Source organism: Gallus gallus, chromosome 1 (genome assembly GCF_016699485.2).
Source record: "Gallus gallus isolate bGalGal1 chromosome 1, bGalGal1.mat.broiler.GRCg7b, whole genome shotgun sequence".
NCBI classification, from domain to species: Eukaryota; Metazoa; Chordata; class Aves; order Galliformes; family Phasianidae; genus Gallus; species Gallus gallus.
In genome coordinates this window covers 111411353-111430405 of record NC_052532.1, presented here as the reverse complement: position 1 = coordinate 111430405, position 19053 = coordinate 111411353, and the positions used below count along the sequence as shown (strand labels likewise).

Here is a 19053-nt window from a genome sequence, read left to right as displayed (position 1 = left end):
TGGAACCCAGCTTTCCAGCACTAGCTCCCAGTATGTTGTTTGACTCGGACAGTACTACGTGGCAGGATGACAGCAAACAAATGAGTGTCAGTACAAAAGGTCTAGAGGATATAGTCATGGCACTAAAAGGAACCGTGAACATTTTACACTGTATTATTTTTCCCCTGGAGTAAATTTAGCCCAAATGTAATATAGGAAGGGTAGGAAGGCACCACAGAAATAACTCCAGTGTAAACAAACTCTCAATTGCCAGTGCTGAAAAAGCTCCACAAGTGTGGAGGCTCTTCTCAGAGTGTTTATTGCTTAGCACAGGCAATAAGGATTTATTTCTATGTCTTCACTGTTAGACATAATAGCCAAACAGAGATATGAAAGACCCAAGCTGACACTCTGGCTGAAATCTATTGCTCTACCTAATCACTGTATAACCAGTCGTGGCTAAACAAGAAATCACCAGTGTGGCTATAAATTATGTATTTACATAAATAAATAAACAGGCAGCCTTATTCATTCAGCTTTCCCATTGCTGTATGTGCTTTCCCTGAGATACTTTTTGGGGCTTCCGAGTATTGCTTCCCAAGCTCCCAAATCTTCAATGACGTCAGGATTGCCAGTTTTTCAGCAGGTTAAAAAGCACCGACATTTTGTTTTGCTGAGTCCAGAGAAAATCTGTGTGCACTTGGGCACTTTAGAGAATTGGGTCTAAACTACACATAAGAGGAAAGATTTTTGATGAAATATAGAAGGGATGGCCTGGACATCTGTGATCATAAGATAACCAAATATCCTCCTTTACAAAGACAGGAAGACTCATCACTGTGTTCTTGGCGCTGCCCAATCCTGCCCTGCAAAATGAACCCCCCACTCCTGCAGCTTTACTGTAATGTGTGGTTAAAAAGCTCCTGCTTTCCAGCCCATTGTGGAAGTAATTACTGCTATACATCCTCATTTGCAGCACTCTTTGGTGTCTTTGGGGAACAAAAGAGAGTAAATGCACACAGAACATGATGATTATCCATAGATTTCATATTTTCCGAATGAACGAAGGGAACAGCAGGTTACTAGTTATTGCTATATGAACCTTTGCATTTTGTTTGCTCTATCCCTGTGGTGGTTTTGATTGGTTTCCCTTTCTTCTGTTGCCTGATGCAGTGGACAAAGTTGACTCTCACACTTTGTAACTCCTTTTATAGGCTCAGAGTACTTCGGCTCAGGCATGTTTCTCCTCATTTCAGGGAGGAAAAGCAAAGTTAAGGGCATCTGCACTAGTGACTGGCTCCTTCCAGTTTTGCTCTGAATACTCGTAAGAGTTTATTTAATGCAGGCCTGTAAACATCACCTTGTCTTGGAAAAGGCCCTTTGCCACAATTTATACCTACGGAGTGAAGCATCTATCTGTTTTCCCTGTCTCCTTTCAAACTCAGCGTATGAGAGTGCTAGGACCTGTACTTTAAGTCGAAACGAAAAATAGCAGGAGAGAAACGGAGACTTGAGAGATCACTAAGAGAAAGATATTGTAGCAAACGAATGAAAGACGGCAGATCTGCATCCAGTTCATACTTTCTGTGCTGGAGCTGCAGGACCACATACAATTATGACCACATACAATGAAAAATATTTCAGTTCCCCTCTAATGCAATCACCTGCAAGTTTTCTAATAACTTTATATATTTTCCTTTCCCCCTCATTCCTTGCAAAGCACACCAACACAGGTTGTAGCCAATAATAAATTCTCAAGAAGACAGGACCTGGTTGCCCATCTTACACTCAATCTGAATATTTTGCCTCTGCTGCCTCATATCTACCTCAGTCCAGGGCAAAGCCAACACTTTCTGGAAGTTCTGTATCACCACTTTCTGCCTACTGCTCTTTGTCATCTTACGCAGACAGAACATTCAATGTCCAGCCATCAACAAAAAACAAATGAAGGCGTCAGGTCAGATTCTCAGCTTCATCAAATCCCATCTTCCCGATGAACCCCTCCAGTGCCAACCATTTGATTTACAGACTACTTCATGCCTCTTTGCCAGCATGCTGTATAGCTCTGGATAGACACTAGCTGATCTTTTTTTAAAAGCCTAGCAGGTCTTCTCCTAACACAGATAAAATCTCTCTCCCTGTTCCCTCTTACTTTAGCAAAGAAACTGACTCAATTACCAATTCTGTCAGACCCTGTTTTCCCTTTACTTAGTTTATTTTTCCTCTGTTTGCAACCACATACTCACCAGATGCAGTCTGCTGCTGGTTGAAGGAAGTTGGGTGCTTTTTACAGCATATATTGGCTTCTCCTTCCAGACCATCCTGTCAGGTAGATTTAGGTAAGATATACCAAAGAGAAAGCTATTATCACAAGCAGAATATTTTATTGATTGCTGCATTCGGTTACAGTGTAGACATTTGGGCTGTGAACAAAGTCAGTCAGACATTTAGATTGTTTTTTTGGTTTGTTGTTGTTGTTTTACCTTTACTCCCCTTTTTTGGTAATCCAAGTAATGCATGTGAAATAAGGGTTAGGAATGTAATTTCATGCCTAATTAAGCTTGAAATTATTGGCGATGTCCACTGAAGGATTACTAGTGAACACTGATTCAATTCATGGAGTTCAAACATTTTTAGTTCAGCAATTCATTAGCAACAGTTAGCACAAAGCATGTGGTACTTCAGGCATTCTTCATTAAAGTGATCAGTTAACTTTTTGTATAGCCTACCAAGCAAGTCATCTCTGAATGTAGTTCTGGCAGCATGGACAGGGAATGGTCCAAGTGTAGGCACAGAACAGAAGAGCTGAGGAGGAGAGAGCGTACATAAGAACCTGCATTAATTAGAGCATTGCTACACAGTTGTCACTTATTGACGAGGACAACTGAGAATCACAGACTCATAGAATCATTAAGATTGGAAAAGACCTCTAAAACCATTAAGTCCAACCACCAATGCAACTCCTTCATGCCCACTGCCCATGTCACATGTGCCACATCCACACGGCTCTGGAACACCTCCAGGGACGGTGACTCCACCACCTCCCTGGGCAGCCTGTGCCACTGCCTCACCACTCCTTCTGAGAAGAAATTGTTCCTAACATCCAATCTGAACCTCCCCTGGTGCAACTTAAGGCCATTACCTTACTTCTAATCCAGGTCATCCTGGGCATGTCCCTCCCTGCCCTTTTCTTCATGTTTGGCTCTCACAAGCCATTCAGTAACCTCAAAGACATCCTGAAGATTAAAAGTGTGGGGACTCAATGCAGACACCTGGATGCACCTTGACCTTCAGCAGATGCATCTCCCCAAGCTCACAGGGCAGCTCAGCCCAGTTTTCATGCTCAGTGCTGAAGTTAACAGTATCACAGGACTCAGCATTTTTTTCAATCAACAGTACCTTGACTTAGTATAGCCTAGTATAGCTAGCTGGCCACTGTGCAATGAAGTCACTTTGAAGTATATACTAGAAAAATGCCCATTTTTAATTCTTACACCTTATAACCCCAAGTAGAACTCTTCACACAAAACAAACATTACCAAAAACCTTAAAACATGAGGTTAGACCACATAAAAGATAATAGCACATACTGAATACAGAAATCTGTGGGAAAAATTTCTCTATTCCCTCCCCGAGGGAGCCACTAACCTCTGGAAGCCCTGAAAGCTAAACAGGAAGAAGTGACCAACCAACTCCCAGTGCCTGACTGTGACCCTTTCTCCAGACCCCTCTGCATTCCATCGCTTCCCTCCACTCAATTCTTACATAGTGCACTGGGCTACTCAGCTCTGCAGGAGCTGGAACTTGACCATGTCTGTTCCCATGCGTGCCTGAATCCATGCATTTCCCCTGATGAGCACCTCTGACCAAGATTAGCACAGTTAACGGTGTCATACATAGCACTGGAGTATCAGTGGGAGGATGTAGATCTAATGGTATCAGCCTAAAGTATCTCCAGACATGCTCTATCAGTATTAAATATGCTGCAGTGTTCTTAGAGCATTCTAAAATGGTAAAATAATGTCCAGTAGAGAAGAAGCTGTTTTAAAATATATATATATATCTGTGGGAATTAAATATTCGATTAAGATTGATTGGAGCTGAGTCAATGATACTGGAGGCTGTTCAGGCCCAGTACTTGAGAGAATGTTCGGATTCAGGGTATCGCTGGCCACACTCTGGTTGGGATGCAGGACTAAGGAATACCATCTGTGTGGCTTTTGCCATCTCTAAGGAGGCTTTCCAGGAGGTTCCTCAGAATCACAAGTTTACAGAGACTGCTGAAGAGAAAAAAATATCACTAAATTTTTATAAGTTATAAAAACTTAGTAGTAGTCTTTGTAGTATCAGAAATTGTCATATCTTTTGAAAGAGGCGATGGCATTTTGTCTTTCATTACAGTTTATTCAATTGTTATTCTGTGCAGGAGCTCACTTGGGAAAGGAGTTTGAGTATCTAACAGTACGCATTATATAAAGAAAAAAAAAAGCCACCCACAAACCCTTATGTCCATTAATGTCTGAAATCTTAATTTGAGTTTAAAGATCATCAGTGTTGTTGAAGATCTGGTACAACCCTGGAGTTTTGCCTTTCAGGCAGGCAGCCAGCTCTGAAGGAAGATGCTGTCACCCTTACAGAATGATTTCTGAAGCTTTCAGAGAGTTACACTTTGTCTCCTGAACACTTAAAAATGTCAGGTAGTAAAGTGTATTCCAGCATCAGAGAGAGTGGTAGGATTTTTAAGAGCCTCATTATACAGTCCTGCTCTTTATCCATCAGCCAAGGGGCCATGTGCTCCTACATTGGAGCATGTCTTTCACAGCTAAGAAGTGACCCATTGGGAAAGCAAATGCCTTAACTTTTCCAGCCAGTTGGTCAGGTGTGGCATGGGACCCAACAGCAGTCCACTCAACAGCTGAATACTGTGGGATGCAGTTCCCCAAAACCCAACTTGACTGCTTTCCTACATGGTACAGAGGCAGAGTACACAGAGCATCTCACAGACTGCTGTCCCACGTGGGACAGAGCCATCCTTGTCCTGTGTTTTCTCAAATAATCCATCCCTAAGGTCACTTTAAGGAGTCTGCTCAGCAGAGGCAGGAGCACCATAATCTGTCCTTCTTCCAGTCTGTGAACACACACACTAACAAAAAGTATCAACCAAACAAAGCACCTGACAAAAAGTGAGGGTAAGAAGGAAGGAGAGAAAGGCCAAAAAGCACTGGTGCCAGAGGAGTCACGGTGAGTGTGTTGCACATGATCTCTGAGATCAAGTGTCCAGGATGGAAGAAGAGGTTACTGAGGTGTAACAACCCCTTTTTCTCTGTTGAAGTCCATTACATATGACAGACAGGCAACATAAACTGGAAGGAAGCTCCAATACAGCAGAAAGGGAGGGCCAGAGAAGCAAGCACTTTCTCACCAAGGCTGAGAAAATGGTTTAACGTTGCTTTTCAATTTTGTTTCTCAGACAGAATTCTCCCACAGAACCACAAAGTATTTGAGGCTGGAAGGGACCTCCGGAGACCATCTGATCTAACCTCTGCTCAAGCAAGAATACCTGGAGCAAGTAGTCTAGGAACATATCCAGGTCACTTGTGAAGAACTTCAAGGAGGGAAACACCACAATCTATTTCATTGGTTAGTCACTCACACAAAAAAGTGTTTCCTTATTTTCCCATAGAGCCTCCTGTGTTTCAGTTTGTGCCCACTACCTCTTGACACAGCAGTGGGCACCACTGACTCCACCTTTTCAACATCATTGTTTCAGATAATTGTACTAACTGACAAGATTCCTTCAGCTTCTCCAGGCTGAGCAGTTTCAGCTCTTTCAGCCTTTCCATATCAGAGAAGTTATGGAATCATCAACTCACTGAATCATCAAATGGCTTGGGTTGGAAGGGACCATCAAGATGGAGCATGGCTATTCACCAACAAAATGCAAGCAACAGAACGGAGACTAATAGGTCAAGGACCAGGACAAGGAGCAAAAGAGATGGAGAGTGACAGACCATGATTCTGGGTAACTATTATCACTGGTTTGGCTTAGATTGCTTCCTAGCTGTTAATTAGTAGCTAGGGTCTACCACTACAATTTTTATTCATATTCTGGGAACAGGAATGTTACTTTTCTTAGCTTGTGAGGTATTTGTCATCCACTATTCAAAATTTGTTACAGGGAGCATCTATAGCCCCTGATATTATTTCTGTAGGTTAAGCTGAACCAGCTTGTGGTTTTATTTTTGAATGTCTACATATAAGTCACCAGTGTCTCACGTGAGATAGTGGCTATCATACAAGCACATACTCCTTTATTTCTCTTTCCAGATATAACTGAAATTGTAAATTCCCCCAGGAAAGACTACATAGTCTGTCACATACCTGCTCATTCCCAGATTTTCAAAATCTCTTAGTTGCATGCCACTTAAGCCAAGGAGATGAACATCATTATTTTAATCATTAACTTTTGTGAAAGATCAGCAACATGCTCTGCTGCTGGTGAGATCTGAAACCTCAGAAAACTTGTTCCACTTGTGTGAATCTCAGCATTGGTTGAATTTAAATGGAAACGAAGTTGTAGTTCCATCTCTCGCTCACTTTTCCAAGCAGCAGTTCTCCTAAGTATGTGTCACCAGCCCATACCCTAAGCACTGGAGCACTCTGAGGTAGGGAGCCAAGAGGCTGTGGTAGCTTCCTCCTCAGGGCTCTTGAGGTTTTAGAACATGACCTCCTTGCCATCGTAGGACCAACACTCTGCAACCAGCCCTTCCATGGGTATGGAAAGCCAGCATTATCCTCTACCCCAGCCCCACGGCTTTGTATTCCCACAGGACCACATCCTGTCTTGGCCTCCACCACCACAGCAGTGCCCAGGGGAAGAAGCATGGTACATGACAAGAGAGGCTCTGGCAGGATCTGCCCATCCCGGCTATGCAAGGGGCAGATAAGCCACAAGGAGGTAAATGAGAACAGTCAGTGTCCAGATGGCCTGGGGGCCTGCTCTTGCTGCTGTCCCTGGGAGATAGCTTGCTGTTTGCTTTCCCAGCTGTGTCTGTTCCTGTCTGGAAAGCAACACCTGTTTTATAGTACCTATCTTATAATACCAACACAACACAGCAAATGGATCTTGAATAATGTATTTGCAAATATTGTATAAATATTTTATATGTCATTCATACTGTGACGTGGTTTGGAAAGAAAGAAGGAAAGCATTTATTACACTTGAGTATAAGTGCTGCAGATTAATGTGAAAGGAGATCTGTATTTTTAATTGTCACGAAACATCTTGTTTCCAGAAGCTTACTCCTGAGGGTGCCATTTTTATATAAATGATTATGCTTGGGCAGAAATCATAATTGCATTACTGGAAACGCTGTATTTTTGTACTAGCTGCCTCGGGATTGACTGTAGAGAAACAGGAATAAAGAAAGCAACCCATGAAAGCTCAGGATTTCTCTTCTAAGAGGCATGCCAGAAATCTGGGGTGTTTTCTCAAAGTTACTACAATTGCTGGATTCTCCAGAGGGGTGTATGTCTGAGAGGAAGAACAAGTACTGCCAATTCTTGTGACTCCACCAAAATGTGGTTTCCAGACTTCGTAATTAAACTTCTAAAGCCAGTAATGCAGAAGAAACAATGGAATTGCTGTTATTCCCACCCCACCCCTCCCTTCCCCTTCCCTACTATTTCTTTTCCTTTTTCTTTTTCTTTTTTTAATTTAATTTTATTTTTTCTAACTGTGAGAAGTTATAAGACCATTCCATGACTTCACAATATCTGTCTGATGGTGTTTGGACAGGTGCAGTCTACAGTCCTGGAAACTGTGGGAAAGAAGCTTCATGTACCCAAATATTTGGGAGCACCTGATGCCCGTGTGGATCCATTCTGCCACTTGCCCACATCTCTGGTCATCAGGCTTCACTCATCAATAGCTTTTGTGCTGGGCACAACAGAGATACCTCCACAGCAAAAACCTTTCCTTGTCTTGAGCTTCACCTTCAGTGGTTGCTGGAGAATGACTGCAAAGCCACAGAGGTCCTTCCTCTCAGTTAACAAACTGTCATGGGGTCTGGAGCACTGAGGCAAGGAGAACATCACATTCACAGGTTGCTGCGCTTCACCAATTCTTCCAACAATCCTTCCAGAGCATCAGCGGAGAAGAGGTGTGAGTTGATGCAGACTTTCCATGAAAGGTAAGTTCTCTGTTCTCCTCCTCCCCAGCTTGCAGACAGACCAAACTCATTGCTTGGTGATGCTAAGCCTCTGGAATTAAACATGGCTGCAGATGCCTGTGAGATGAGCCATCTTTGTTTAATATCTCAGTATTTTATGTCCCAACTTAAGCAGATGAATCATGTCCAAAGATGCATGGAAATGGAAAAATAATTGGGGAAAACTATTGTGTTTATAAACCTCAAAGGCTGACATTACCATGATGTCTGGCTTTGTGGAAAGCCATTGGTTGCCTCCAATTTGGGATCGTTCTTCTGATGGTAAATAAAAGCCTATGCCATACGCTGTGCATGATGAATTATGCAAGGAAAAGTGCCACCTTATGGAAGTGCATTATTTAAATCACAGCTTCGAATCATCAGTTTGATTATTATACATTAGTCCTGCCTGTGCAATGCCCAAGACATTCTGTTTGCTACAGAAAACAGGAAGGGTGAGGAAAAGTACACTTTTCTTGCTTGCCTACTTTTACAATAGTATGTATTGTGGGAACATAGCTTCTATTCATGGAAATGAGAGAAAGGTTCAACTAAATGCTGCATTAATTGCTCTACGAAAGGATTCACATCTCCTAACAAAAATTCAGAAATAATAACTTTTTAAAAATGAAATTATCAGTTAATCCAGATTTTAACAGCTACACCAGGATTTTGATGTTTTCTACCTTCATGCCATGACAGCTGTAAGACTAGACAGGAGAAAAGCATCTTTGCTCCTTTCCTCCTCCTTATCTTTTTTTTTTTTTTTAGTAGGCGCTTAAAAATACCTGCCTGAACAGAGTTCTGCTAGATAGGCAGAAAAACCATTAACTACCTAAAATTCTGTTTGTTAATGCACTGGTTTATTTATTATTGTCTTTTCCTTCTCTGAATCAGCATTTTCATTTGTGGAAGTCCTGAGCATTATATATCCTATATTCCTTTTAATGTGTCTTTGAACCCAGAGGCTTTGTGTGCACAAAGGCACACGTGAATAACTTTTTTTTTAATGCATTTGCCACGGGAATCCAGGAATGAGAATGAGATTTTGGCTGCAGTCATCACTGCCAAGTGTTTACTGGGTATAATCTTGTCTGGCAGTTTGACAGGCTGACAGCTGGCAACTATCAAAATGCAGGTAAAGCTAGAAGCATGAAAGTTGGAGAGCTACCTGAGCCATCCACATATTTCAAACTAAAAACCAGTCCTACCTGATTTATTTAGACAAACATCAATGAGGAATTGCCCAGAGGAAGCACAATAACGGCAGCCAATCTTTGTTGGGGACAATAGCAGGAAGGAAAATTATAGCAAGCAGGAAAACACAATATACAAAAATATACTCTTCTCTCTGTGAAAGATAGACAAACAGTATGTCTTCTTGGTAGACAGGCGAAATTGGGTGAGATGGGTTGTATGCAGTCACTCTCTCTTATTTGACCAGACAATAAAGGAGGCTGTTGTTTATGGTTGTCCTAGAAATTAAGCAGTAATGCCTTTTCACATATGGGTTTGTTGAAACTCTTTAGTCAATTCAGGCGCTTTAGAAAAGCCATGCTAGCTGGAGATGTGAGACAAGGCCATTGCAAAGTGCCAGAGAAGCAGTCAGTTGAATGACAATCCCCACACCAACCTGATGGCTGAATGGATCCAGGTCTGTAGAGGTTTTCCTGAGAGCCAGCTGCTCAGCCCCTGTGCAATGGGGGAAGTGGGGAGGTTGCATGGGCAGGCAATGGCCAGGGAGGAGGAAATCACGCTTGTCTTTACACATGGGAGTGGCTCCTGGACTCAGGAGCTGTTTGGTGTGGCTTGTCCTTGTGCAGCCGGCCAAGAATGACAGAGAGACCACTAACAAATCCATACCTGCTCTCTAGTGCTTGGCCACTGCAAGGTCCCAGAGCATCATGCTGAGGCTGCTCTGCCTAGGCAGCCATTGCTTTTCAGACAACCTTTATGTCAGCTCTACATTTGTACTGACTGCTGGCTACAGCCAGCAGGATAACCAAAACTTTGGCATCTAGAAATTTTTCATAGAATAGCAGAATAGAATCACAGAACCACAGAATGGTTTGGGTTGGAGGGACCTCAAAGCCCACGCCACCCCAACCCCTGCCATGGGCAGGGCTGCCCTCTACCAGCTCAGGCTGCCCAGGGCTCCATCCAACCTGGCCTTGAGCACCTCCAGGGATGGGGCATCACAGCTTCTCTGGGCAGCTGTGCCCTATAGGGAAAGAATTTCCCTAGTATCTAGCCCAAGTCTCCCCTCCTTTAGTTTAAAGCCATTTCCCCTCATCCTATCACTATCTGCCCATGTAAACAGTTGATTTCCCTCCTGTAAATAATCCCCCTTTAAATATTGGACAGTTGTAATGAATGCTCTGAGGAAACCTCTATTCTCCAGGCTGAAGAAGCCCAATCCCTCAGCCTGTCTCCATAGGAGAGGTGTTCCAGCCCTATGAGTATCTTCATGACCCTCCTCAGGACCTGCTCCAACATACCCTACTTGTGCTGGGGGCCCTACCAACCCCCACCCTGTACGACCAGGCTTCAGGTGTCCTTTGCATCCCTCCTCAGGACTGGCAATGCGGGGTCATCGCAGTGCAGTCTCATAGGCACCTTGTGCTCTTGGGCCACAGGAAAAGTGCATCTCAGCAGAGGAGAGGCCTAGGGCCCTCTGAACACTTTCTGCAGCCTCATCAGCCTGTAGTAATCTGGGGTGCCCACCCTGGAGCCACACTTCGGTGTGAAGAGTACTTTTGCATATAATTTTCTCAACGCATTAGTCAGCATACATCTTATGTAGAGCCCTCTGGATTTTGCCTTCTGACACTTTTCAATTTCTCTATCTTGAACACAACAGAGAGATTAAAACGATCCTACAGCAATAAACAGCTTGGCGTGTTTCCTCTTAGTGTGAAAATGCACTTTTTGAACTGCAGAATCATCACACGTGAACTTTTATATCTACCTGAACTTTTGACCTACGGAACATTTTATCTGCAGGCACTGCAAGTTACACAGCAGTAAATCAGAGTCTCTTGAAAGGAGAATTTTACCTCCTCTGCAATTGGTCTGGCTTTCAAACATATTTATAAGGAGCTGACACCCAGTTGCAAACCTTTTCCTGAGAAAAGATTCATGTAATGATGGAACAGCTGCTGACAGGAGATTCATTCAAGAAAGACACAAAGCAAGCAAAACCACAATAAATCTTGGGGTGTGGAACTCCTGTGTATTTATGGGCTACAATACTGGCATTAGTGTGAGCCACTCCCAGTAGATTTTGCTGCATTTTTTTTCTGTGCCTGTTTGAACCACAACTCCATGAAAGACCAGGGCTTGTTTGCACTGCACAAGGAACGCTTTTCTAGTTCATACCTGGATCTCCTCAGGCTCTTTGTCTAAGGTGTGCTGATCACAGTTAGATCCCTTAGTGACTAATCTGATTGGAAATAATCCCATTTATTAAATATTCTTCTATCAGGACTGTGCTAGCCTTTCTACGTTGTTTTCCTCAGAAAAAAAAAAAATAGGTTTTCATCTGTTATAACCTGTGATATCTATGGAGTAAAACATAGATTTTTTGTATATATGTTGTCCAGTGCTATGCAATAAAGTGGGAAAGTGACTGTCCCCCTGTGCTCTGCCCTTGTGAGGCCCCATCTGGAGTACTGTGTCCAGGACTGAGACTCGCAGCACAAGAAAGATGTGGAGCTGTTGGAATGGGTTGAGAGGAAGGCCATGAAGATGATCAAAGGCCTGGGTACCTCTCCTACGAAGACAAGTTGAGTGAGATGGTCTTGTTCAGCCTGGAGAACAGAAGGATCTGGGAAGACCTCACTGTGGCCTTCCAGCCCTCAAAAGGAGCTTAGAAGCAGCAGGGAGACTGAGTTTTTACATGGTCTGATAGTGACAGGACAAGGGGGAATGGCTTTAAACTAAAAGAGGGGAGATTTAGGTCAGATGTTAAGAAGGAAATCTTTCCCCAGGGGGCAGTGAGGCGCTGGCACAGCTGCCCAGAGAAGCTGTGATGCCCCATCCCTGGAGGCGCTCAAGGCCAGGTTGGATGGGGCCCTGGGCAGCCTGAGCTGGTGGGGGGCAGCCCTGCCCATGGCAGGGGTTGGGCTGGGTGGGCTTTGAGGTCCCTTCCAACCCAAACCATTCTGTGATTCTGAGACAGTGAAGTCTTCACTGCCCAGACCGGACACATGCCCTGGTACATGGACACTGTGCTACACTCCTGTGCTAAGGACAGCAGCAACACATAGATAAAGCTGCCTCCTGCTTCTGCTTGCTGTACATACATTTCACATGGCATTTGGCCCGAAGTAAATCAACACTCCAGAGGCAAGCAGCTCCTATTAGAGAGCAGTTCTCTCGTCCTCCCTCTCTGTCACCTTGATGCTACAAATTCAACTTTGATTGCTCTGCTGCCTGTATCCTTTGCAGCCCTCTGAGGCCCTGAAGACTCATCCTGCTTGCTGTGTATAATTGAATGCTGCAGGGCATCAGCACGGCTGCATACCTGTTTATTAATCACAAAGGTTTATGCAGCCAGCCATTTCCATTCACCTTCTGGGATGATCTTTTTTGAAGCTGGCAGGGGCTACTACTCTGAGAAACTACATAAGTGATGGTGTCAGTGGGTATCAGCATAGGATACAGCCAGGTTTTTGTTCTTAGACCGGAAGAATGTTGCCAGGATTACCTTGATCAGAGATTCATTTCAGGTTGTTTTTTTCTACCTTTTTTTTCCCCTCCAATCTGCAGCCTTATCTGAGACACCTTTTCTCTTAAGCAGTCAATAGGATTAATTGTTTACTAACTGGCATAGTGCAAAGTAATTGATAATATTCTAGAGCACATTTTGATATCACCAGATAAGTGATAGTGACCATCATAAGTACTGCTGAGATCAAATATTTACACCAGAGGACAATAACAATTACTAGAAATTCTTAGGAATTCAACCCATTTTTTTCACAACTGTCAGTTACAAAATCTGCTAATTTTATCCTTTAGCCTAATAATTTATTACCTAAATTTCTAGGAAGAAAGTTAACTCCATCCCAGCTAAAATGAAGACAGAGTAATTTTGCCAGGCACAAAAGACATGTTTTTTTCTAAGTCAGCCTTACAAATGGGTATGATGTTATTCCCAGTGTCTATTTTAACACCCCGAATTACTGTTTGGATGGATAACACTGTTTTAGGGTCTGGGATTCTCTGTTTTGGTTTGCAAGCAGGAAAACAGACATTATTTATTCATTAAAAAAAATGTGATTCCTCAGATCACACTAGAAAGAGTGATGAATCTACAGGATAACCTCCAGTCAAAAACTTGTTGAAAAAGCTGATATGAGCCCTTTTGTCCATCTCAGTTCACCTGCCTGACAGACATGGGGAAACGTGTCAGTGTGTTGGATTTCTACCTGGCACTGCTTAGAGATGGGTCCAGCTAAACCGTGCCTGAGATCAATATACAGACCCAGGAGAAAGGGATATGATCCCCCAAATCCCTGCAATGAGTTTGTTTCTTGTGAGAGGTACCGGGAATTTATGTGTTCAGTGAATCACTCACTAATCTAGAAGGGACACAAAGCCATCCACACAGCTTCAGCTGACTAGTTCCCATACAGGATTTGCAGAGAACAGCCTTTATTTCTTTTTGGATGCCTTCTATCTGTTTCCACCTCCATTTTATCTGCTAGGGAGTGTGAGGACATGACCAATTTCTCTGACCTACTTTAGCAAAAGTTTTTGATGTGTTTTGTTGTTGTCTCGAAGGCTGGAGTTCAGTGGCTGTAACTGGACTCGTTATTCAGTCTGGTGTTTCCACCAGGCTTTTCCTTACTCTCAGTTCAGATTTTATTGTACTTCTCTGTTTTTAACTGTCCCCACTAATGATTTCCACTGATCTCCCTATATCCCTGTAATGGCTGTTCTGCTGCTAACATCCTGCTCAAACTGCAGCCAGGCTTTGTGATCTCTAACCAATTCCACTTCAAATGGACTGTCACAGATTGTTGTTACATCTTATGCAACCTTTCATCTTATCTTGAATTATACCAGCAATCCATGAGCTGTGTACAAACCACTTTTCTATGGAGCTGATAATTAGAGGAACATTTTCTTAGTATCAGCAAAAGTGCATTGTAAAACTGATGTATAAGAACAATCTGATAGTGTGGTGGTGGTGAAGGGCACACAAAAAAACTTAATACCACCTGTGACTCTGCACAGTGTAAGTTTGCTTCATGTACCCTAACGAACGTGAGCAAAGTTCAGCTTTTCACACATAGCCATATCTACTAGCTGGTGCATGCATTGGGTAATGCCAGCACTCTCCCCTCCAAAGGTCAGAAAGCATGCACGTGGTATCTGAAAAGCAACTCCAGGCAATTCAGCAGGATCTGCAAAACTAAGAATGGAATGGAAGTCTGTTTAATACATCCTTGGAAACTTGAGTCTGGTCCACCTAAAATGTACAGGTTAAATGTTCAGCCCATGCCTGGTGAGGAACTGAGTCAGGGAGGGAAGCTGCATCTCCGCCTGTTTCCAGAGACAAAGCTGCACCACCATAACTGCTCCACTCCTATTTGGGATCTTTGCATGAATTTTGGTCAAAAACCTTGCAGGTATCCGTAATGGCCAGCTGATTGGACAGCTCCTTTCCAACATGACCAAGCATTCTCTGAACAAGTGGCATTGCCACTTTGCCTCCATTTTGTTCCTTCTGCTATGCAATAAAGGCATCGCAGATGCTACACAGACAGCTCCTCCCCTGCAAAGGTGGACAGAAGTTGCTCCAGCAGTCTGAGCAGTGTCTGGACCCCAAAAGTAACACTAAGTATCCTAGAGGACTTATTAACTTCAGCTTGTTGAAATCATTTCAGAGACCTTCTTTTGTTTTGAAAGCAAACAAAGACACACACATACATGAAATTCTTATAACTACAGTCAACAAATGCATTTTGTCTCAGAGTTATTAAATCTCTTTATAGACAAATGAGTTATAAAAATAAATTGGAGGGAAAGGGGAAGACTTCATGTCCGTCTTGACTGAACTAAGATACATAATTAAAGACGAAGGCTAGTGAGTTAAACAGATTAAAAAGGAGTTATCAGCATTATTTTTTGGAATCATACCTACTAGCTTTAACTTGAATTGCTTCCATGTTTACGGTTAGCATGAGTCAGCTCTCTGAAACTATACTTCTCTCCTGCCTTGTGTTAAAAATAAAGTATATGTGGGATTTGCAAATTTTTAAAGGCATCAATAATGTTTGGTGATCTGCTAGTACAGCCCCCACAAGATGTTTATCGAGAGTTTTTCTGAAATCTGTATGTGCCACTGTAGTGGAATGTAACTAGTCATTAAATTCTAAAGATGCCTAAAAAAAATAGTTGTTTTCTTTCAGAGAAGCTGTAATAGGAGAAGACTCAGTCCTGGGAATGAAAAATGAGCTTATCACACATCATGTACTTCTTCCCAAGTACTGTATCCTCACTCTGCCTACAGCCATGTAGAAGAACCACTTCTTTGTGAGACAGCTGCTTGGAAATATTGGAGTTCTTCTGATATATGGAGATTTTGGCTACGTGTCACCCAACGATGCAACCTATCCAGTGCTTATAACATGTTGCTTGAATTTTCAAGGTCTGTATCAGTTAACAATATTTGACAGTTTTAAAACTTGCACAAAGGGAAGAATTTGGTGCTGTTAAAAATCAGTAACAATCTCAGTCAGACTGGACAACGACTCAGTAAGGCCACTTTTAGCTTTTTTGATAAAGTAATTCATTTTCCTGTCCAGATTATCTTATGAATGTTGGTGCCCCATGTGTCTAGGTATGTTGTATTATAAAATGAAATATGGTGTTGGAAATATATTACAGAATGAAATTACTGATAGCATACTATCACTGAAAGAAAACATATACGTAACTGTTTGGTGGTTAAAACTACCTAAAATCTCTAATTCTAGTCCACAGTTTTGAGGCAAAATATCTTTTGGTGGAGACTTTATCCAGCCAGTATGTAAGAGTTTACTTTGGGCAACAGCGAAATTCACTGTGTGTGTCTGATGACTTTTCTCTTAGTGCATAAGCCTCAGCCAGCATTGTTATTCTGTCCTCTCTGGTACAGAGCTGCACTTTGAAATTTGGATAAATGTTTTAAATATATTTGAATAGGTTTCCTTGTGGACGTTAAAGTTGACCTTTTGATCATGGCTTTGAGAAAATTCCTGACATCCAGTCGCCTGTTCTTCCCATCCCTACCCAAGTTTTCCAGCTTCTCAAATGCAGCACAGACATGAGTGATTCATTCTGCATCCAGCACAGCAGATGGGACCAATGTCTCTGGAACAGAGCAGGAGATGGAAAGGAAATGATTTAAGTTGAGTACAGGTCCATTCCTGAAGAGCAAAAACTCTGCCAATGCTGGGGACCAGCTTGAAGCCCCTCTCTTCCAACATCCCCATGTGCTGCATCTCACTGCCACTGCCTCGCACTTGGGATAGGCAGCACCTGGGAACAGAGAGGGTAAGAAGCGCGAGTCAAGGAGAGGGTTAAGTGCTCAACTTTTATTGCCTGCAATAATTGCCTGCATTATTCTTCAGAAGGTTATAGTGATAAGATAAAAAAAAAATCTAATCAAATGTTAATAACCACGAGTCATGATAAATTGCTTCAAGATGCTTATTCATTGATTAAAGCTTAGTGCAGGGCTTGAAATAGAGATATCCAGGAAGCTTCGAGCCCCTATAATTGTTGAAAACATGCCAATAAAGATGAATAATGATGAATAAACATGTCCCAGCCATGTCTGTGTGCAAATGCCTTTTTCATCGCAGTTAAGACTATTTTACCATACGGGAATGGTGATTATTTCCTGATAGTTTTGAATACATGCCTAAGTAAGAAAGTGGACTTTAAGAGCTAAGAGTATACAACTCAGTCAATAAAAATGTCCATTAATGCTCTACAGTAGTGTTCACATCTTGATTCTTCCCAGTTTTTACCAAACTCTCGCATAAGCTCTTTACCACTCCCCTCTTAAGACCATTCCAGTTGACTGAAATACCTATGTATCCAAAGAACCAGATAGAGCCAAAGAAATGACAAATCCAGGATACTCAAAGAGGACACGGGAATATGAAGGTGGAAGTTCAAGACCCACTATCTAGTGTAATGTTTTTAATAGTTCCCAAAATACCTCCAACAGAAGAGTGCAAGAGACATCTTTTCCAAAATAGCCAAGCTGGAAGATGCACAAAACACCCAGGGTGCACTGTGATGGTACAGGTGTAGCTAACATCTCTTGAAAATGTGAGAAATTCCAACTCAGTATGAGGAGAAATAGTTCCACTGCGGGGGTGATCCAACCTTGGAGCAGGTGCCCAGAGGGGTTCTGGAGTCTCCATCCTTCAATGCATACAAAATTAAGCTGGTCAAGCCCTGGGTCCCAGTGGGACCAGCTTTGAGGAGGAGGAGGCAGAACTGCCTCTTCCTTTCTACTTGGGAACATGTTTTCCCTATTTCCACCCTCATAAATCCCTTGGAGGGTCTTTGATCAGGGATTGTTTGTTTGGATGTTGTTTATTGGATTTTGTAGAACAGCATTTCCTTTTCTTTTCTACTCTTAGTACACAGCACAGTGTATTTACATGCACTATTTTACCATTTGTCATTTTTATTAGTGATAAAATTTATGGGGAAAAAAATTACACAGGACTCTGTAAATATCATTAGTATTGTAAATTAACTGAAGATCTACAATCTATTGTAATACTGTCTGAGATACTGTTCCAAAATGGAAAACTGTCTGTAAAACATACTGTATCACTTACAGTTGAGGCTTGAAGTTGCCGCATATTGTGCACATTGTTGTCCAATTAATGTGCTCATATCAGAACTATGAAGTCTGATGTCTGGAAGCATTTGGGTTATTTTTTGCAGTTTTTCATGTTCCAACTTGATGTAGAGTATTAGCCATGTAATTGCCAGAATGAGTAGATGTTGGCATGTAGATTTAGGTGAATCAGGCTTTGCAAAATGCTCTGATATTCTCTTGAGAGCTCATTTTTGTGCCTGCAAAGTATACTGATAATCAACACAGATCATGAACTAATGGTAAATATTTAAGCTGGTCGTAACACTGAAAATGGCAAGATCTAGGATACTTCAGCTGTCTCTGTTGCCATTGCTAAGATACAGGAAATACTTGGCTTTAGAGGTAGCTAAGTGGAGGCAATTCTGATCTTAATGACAATCAGTCTTCTAGGCATAATGCATTTTTGCCTTATAGCACTAAGTTTCTTTGTATTTATCTGTTGAAAGACACTCTTAAAAAAACAAAGAACTAACAAATTATACTGGGCACATAAATCAACAACAGAGAATGTTTTTTTATTTTATTTTTTTATTTTGACGAAAGTAATTTATTTTAATGCCAGCATTTTTTTTTTTTTTTTTTTGCCAAAGTCTGTGTTCCAATACTCAAACACATTGGCAAAATATGGTAACAGTGACAACAGGAGGAAATACAAAATATCCCTGCCTTCCCAAATGATTACGGCTGTTTTTACTCATCATTTCAGGTAATAATGAGATAGAAAAGTAACACGTGACCATGGCTACTGATAACAGAACCTGAGACATTTCACTTGCTCACACCAACAACTGATAGGCAAAACACATTTAGTACAACAAAGAACTTAATTAACATTTATTTTTGGATACTTTTTTTTTCCTGTTGTTTGAGTAAGAAATTGGTGCATCTTGGCTCATTCTTACATGGCTGCTTTTTCATTGCTGACATATCTGTGAGGTCAAGTGAAAGTCTTGCTCAGGATGTTCC

The 19053-nt window shown here is 42.0% G+C and overlaps 1 non-coding gene across 1 annotated transcript; it reads left to right on the top strand.

Annotated features, from left to right (window-relative positions):
- Positions 1-7757: 7757 nt before the first annotated feature.
- LOC112531050 lies at positions 7758-18613 on the top strand. The gene is made up of 3 exons (XR_005841386.2): positions 7758-8171; positions 15611-15849; positions 16386-18613. It is a non-coding gene; the product is annotated as an uncharacterized LOC112531050 (transcript).
- The last annotated feature ends 440 nt before the right edge of the window (positions 18614-19053 follow it).